We start from the raw sequence: 5,344 nt of genomic DNA, 5'->3' as shown, positions 1-5,344 counted from the left end.
ATGCCTCGTCTTCAGAGCCTGCTCAAGTTCGTGGCAAGACTGTATACATCCAGTATTCTAACAGGAATGAGATTGTCAATAATAAGAGTCCTGGAGATGTTCCAGGAAATGTTTTGCTGGTAACTATTGAGGGTGTTGAAGCTGGTGATGTCAGCATCGATGTGATCCATTTGGTAAGAATCTTGTTGCTTTCTCTCCTCTTTATAAAGGAAGTTTTCAAGAAAGCTAGCCTTATAGACTGTTGGAAAATTGTGCCTTATGAAGAGTTGATTATTCATTCAATATTCATTAATAAAATTTTGAACATGCCATGATCCCCAAGAATTATGTATTAACTAGTGGAACTTCCATATCTCCAAAAAAAGAAAGGAACTGCAACTAGTGGACCTCTATGAAGCATATTGTTACGTTGCTTTGTGTTGGCTTAGGTAATGCAATTTATGGTATTTCTGTTCTTTTCATGCTTTAGAACTTATTCTCTAGTATTGCAGATTATTCTTGGGACATTCTTTCAATTTCTTTAATCCTTATTCTTTTCTCTAGCCCAGAACTCTGGTTATGGTTCAGATTTTAGAAATTACTTACTATTGAACTTTCATCCAATATAGTAATATTTAAATGATGGCAGTGTTAACTAAAGTTGATTGAATCACAGATGGTCATTATTTAAGATCTTTTGTTGGAGATTCTGGATATGTAATCATATCGGTCATAAACCTTTCTATGGCTTGCATATACAGGTGTTACTCTGCACTCAGAATCTAGTTCCTTTGTGTTTCTTCTTCAGTGTGTTTTGGGAAACATATTACTGGTTGATATTTTTCTATTACTTTTCTAGACTGATTTACTTTTAATGGGCCGAAACCCGTCTCAGGTGTTTTCAGCCTTTGGTTTTGTGCAAAAGATTGCTACTTTTGAAAAGGCAGCAGGTTTTCAGGTCGGTATATCTGTGCACCAAGGAGTTTGCTTTTTCTAATTTTGGGCGGATGGATTGGTAAAGTATTAATGGGTTTCTATTACACCTTGACAGGCATTGATTCAATTTAGTGATGTTGGGACAGCATCTGCTGCTAGAGAGGCACTGGATGGGAGAAGTATACCAAAGTATGTGTAGTTAGTTGATTGAAAAATACTTGGATCTATTCAACCTGCCTCTCACTTTATGCCTGATCAAGTTAATCCTTCATTTTTATCATAGGTACCTGCTTCCAGAACATGTTAATCATTGTCACTTGCGCATCTCATACTCTGCACACACGGTACCTATATCTAAATTCAATCTCATCGGAGCAGGTAGTACAGTACTTTACCTGTCAACTATTTTTTTTAGTAGTTTTGTGTACTGTTACTTTTATAATTCTTATTGTTATTGCTTATTTGTGTCTCGTCATTATTCTTTGCCTACTNNTTCGTTGACATTATTGCTGAGTTGTCTGTTAGTCCTTAATGCGTATATGTGGAAGTCAAGTTGATATAAGATTTTATCTTGTTTCAATTGTATTTTTGTTGAAGTCTTGTTTCATTTTTATTTGTCCCGATCCTCTCATTTTCCCTTTATATTTTATTGGATGAATGGCTGAATGTTGGTTTTTATTTGTATCTGAAGTCACTTGTCATGGGTGTCTAGTTAGCAGAAAAACCTGGGACATTAGTTAGATGTATATATTTTTCTTTATAAGAATGTCTGGAGAGTATGTTTATGTGTGTCCTTGGTGACTCATAGTATCTAACCCAAGTTTTCTATTTGTTAGATTTATTTAGCTCTCCGATCTTGGATATTTCCATGTAGGGCTGTGAGGCTAAAATTGTTAGCTATGGTATTTTGTGGGTTATGTTGTACAAAGGGACATTGCTTTAGCTGCAAGACGTTACAATCTGTCCTTGAAAATTCAACTGCAATACTTGCTTTAGCATTGGATTCTGATATTTTAGGCTGTACTGATTGTAAGCTGACATTTCATTCCGGGAACAATGACCTGTTAGTTTATTTGGTTCTCTGTTGCTAGTTTTCGGGCTGCACTAAATCTCTGCTTGTATTTTTTTTCTTGTATTCTTTTTCTTTTAAGTTTAAAAGGATCACCAGACCGGATGTACATGTAATAACAACTAAGCTTCAATACCAACTAATTGTATTGCTAATTTGAATATTAAACTTTGATGTGATATTATATCTGTCAAACTATCACTAATATAATATATGTGTCTATTTGACATTGTAAACTCCATTCCAAGTCAAACATCATCATATAAGAAGGTATGGAAGGAGTATTGTGGCGTATTTGAATGAAGTAGGTCCATTGAAGCGGATAGATGATTCATGAACTAGTTTAAAATTGATGCATAGTTGATTGATTGGACGATTTTGAGTTTTTCATCTCAATAGTCAGCAGTTAGAATATGAAATGAGTTTTTTAGGATGGTGGTGTGGGGGAGGTTCTTGTTTATGCAGTAATTTTGTGGTATAGGTGTGGTAACTCCTTAAATATGGTCTTTGGTTAACAGCAGTGTTTTTGCACTTGCCGTTGCTTTTGAGGTATCTAATGCTTCTAAACTTACAACTTCTTCTGGGAAATATCTCGGAGTTTTTGTTGTTACAGAGCTGTATAAGTTGATCTGATTTTCGTTAATGCTTATATCAGCTTGATTCACATTTAGTTCCGTATTTCATCGTATAGGGACTATACAAACCCTTATCTCCCAGTAAATCCTACTGCAATGGAGGGGCTTCTTCAGGTATGTTTCGTTGCTCATCTTTTTTGTTGTCATCCTTGTATTGGAGAAGTCCTCACAAGGTCTGTATTCAGCCTGTTGTAGGTCCAGATGGAAAGAAAAAGGAACCCGAGAGTAATGTGCTTTTTGCCTCTCTAGAAAATATGCAGTATGCTGTTACTATTGATGTCCTTCACACGGTATTCTTTTCTCTTTTGTTATTTCATTGATGTCCATAATGGTACTTGTGTTATTCATTTACCTTCCTCAAAAAAATTGTGTTATTCATTTATATTCTGCTGTTACTTTTCTTCCCCAAAATAGGTATTCTCTGCATTTGGCACTGTCCAAAAGATTGCTATATTTGAGAAGAATGGTCAAACCCAGGCATTAATTCAGTATCCTGGTATGTATGGACTTATGTTGCTATTCTTTAGTATTTTATGACCTGTGTTTACTTTGTCTAGCCTTTGAAGTTTTGTGGTGGCTTCTTTATTTTCTTAATCTCTTCTTTCCCCCACCCCCTTTGGCGATTGTGGCTATTGATTTGGTCTTGGGAAATGTGTGGTTACACTTAGAACCATTTGCTAGTTTCAGAAAAGGATTCTGTTAACATTTCCATATAGATTACATGTACATCCATGCAGGATGAAGAAAGATTGGAAGACTAACTTTGCTGACTAGTATAAGTGAGACTGAAAACACTATCTATCATGCATCACAACCATTTTTGTGAACAGAGTCACCCGATACTTACTGGTGATAGTAGGTACCCGGTGAAAAAGTCGAGACGATCGCAAGTGCTCGAATACCATACTTATTAAAAAAAGGAGTAATGCGATCCACTAGAGAATTTAATGTCACCCCAAACATCAATTCTATTACACTAGGGCGTTAACAGATGGGCGTATAATCATGGTAGCCTGGTTGTAATCTCCAATCACACACCCTGCCATCTTCTTTTCCTTTTTGTCCCATGTTGTCCTTTTCTGTCAAGTTTTAACCTATTGGAATATAAGTGTTGATGTATCATTTTTAATGCAGATGTAACAACTGCAGCTGCTGCAAAGGACGCTTTAGAGGGACACTGCATATATGATGGTGGCTATTGTAAGCTTCATCTATCATACTCTCGTCATACTGATCTGAATATACAGGTATACATATGTGCTTTTGAGTTGGTTTCAAAGGGAAAAAATGATTACTAAATAAATAAAGATTCGGCACCAAATTTTAAGATTCGGTTACTGAAACTCTGAAAGTATGCTTCTTCACACTTGGTCCTTTTTGCATCTTTCTGTCATACCTCAGCTCGAATTAATTTTTCAATCCTGTCGAAGCAGGCATACAGTGACAAAAGTAGAGATTACACAGTTCCAGAATCAAGTTTGCTTGCAATGCAACAAGTATCAGCGGTCCATGCCACACCACCAGTTTGGCATAACCCTCAGTCTGGTCCACAGTCATTTGGCTATGCCGCTGCTGGTGCTGTTCCTGGCCAAGCATCTACATCCCAAATGTCCTCATGGAATCCAAATTTGCAGGGTGGCGGATCAACCTTTCCGTCTGCTCCTAACAGATTTCCTGGGCAATCATATGCTTCACCAGTTTCTGCTTATGCAACAGCAGTAAATCCTCCTGGATCGTCACAGCAGACCAATCACATTGTTAGTAGTGGTCGATCTTATAGTGTAAGTCAGCCTCCTCATCCATCAACCATGCCGCCTGGAGGTGTTCCACCTCCTGGTCATGCACCTTATCACGGTTAATAGCGCTCGTGGGAACATCGAGCTGCTATTGATTCAGAAGACCAAGATTCTTATTCACTGATGGAGGTGATGTCAGCTGTATACAATCCCATTTTCTTTCTCTCGAAGTTCACTGCTAAATTTAAGTTTTGGCTTTCTTGATGAATCGAACTAACTGTTTGGTCTGCGAGTGGAAGAATCATCTGTGATCACATTATGAGCTGTCTTTCTTAATAGTAATGGTGGTTTTTCTTATTGGCATATTATTATTGTTGTTCCTGTTATGTTGTAAGCATTTAATCGTCTTTAGAAATTCTGCAATGGTAATGGGTCAATGAAGTATTTAAGGTGATTCAACGGCTTATATCCCTCATTGTTCAGGATCATACGAAGATTTTACTTTTTATTGCACGTATCTTTGTATAACTACCTAATTGGTGATGTTTGTAGAAAAATATTCCCTGACATGTTAATTCCTTCCATCAGCCAGCTTTTTGCTATGAAGCTCGTTAGCTGGCCTTTAATCTCTTTGCTTTGTTTAGTGTTGGCATTATTATTTTACTGCGTGCTTGTTTCTTAGAAAATTTCAAGGTGAATGTGGTTACGATTCCATTTTGATACATGTTTAATCTTCTGTCTTATTTTTGAGTTTTGTTGGTAATTTGAAACCCCAGCCTTAGTGTTGGAGGTGAAGGGTGCTTACCACTTGAGCATCCCTCTTGTTACAAATCTAATTTTAGGGTGTGGATTTGATGATTTTTTTTTTTGAATTAAAATCTACGCATTTGATAACTTCATAAAAGCACTATAAATTATGAATTTCATACATCAAAGGTTTTAATATATTTGAAAATGTCTGACAACAATAAATGTTTGACTTCCCATAT

The 5,344-nt window shown here is 36.6% G+C and overlaps 1 pseudogene across 1 annotated transcript in view; it reads left to right on the top strand.

The window, feature by feature from the left end:
- Positions 1-4,924, top strand: part of LOC109216051 — a 5,834-nt pseudogene extending 910 nt beyond the window's left edge. The window contains exons 2-10 of the transcript XR_002066445.1: positions 1-173; positions 875-937; positions 1,031-1,104; positions 1,199-1,293; positions 2,676-2,733; positions 2,805-2,909; positions 3,034-3,115; positions 3,754-3,866; positions 4,053-4,924. The exon at positions 1-173 is cut by the window's left edge and continues 37 nt beyond it. The product of XR_002066445.1 is annotated as a polypyrimidine tract-binding protein homolog 1-like (transcript). The remainder of the gene's footprint in view (positions 174-874; positions 938-1,030; positions 1,105-1,198; positions 1,294-2,675; positions 2,734-2,804; positions 2,910-3,033; positions 3,116-3,753; positions 3,867-4,052) is intronic.
- The last annotated feature ends 420 nt before the right edge of the window (positions 4,925-5,344 follow it).

This window comes from Nicotiana attenuata, unplaced genomic scaffold (genome assembly GCF_001879085.1).
Source record: "Nicotiana attenuata strain UT unplaced genomic scaffold, NIATTr2, whole genome shotgun sequence".
Lineage (NCBI taxonomy): Eukaryota > Viridiplantae > Streptophyta > Magnoliopsida > Solanales > Solanaceae > Nicotiana > Nicotiana attenuata.
Note: the sequence above shows the minus strand (reverse complement) of the source record. Positions and strands in the feature narration are given on the sequence as shown.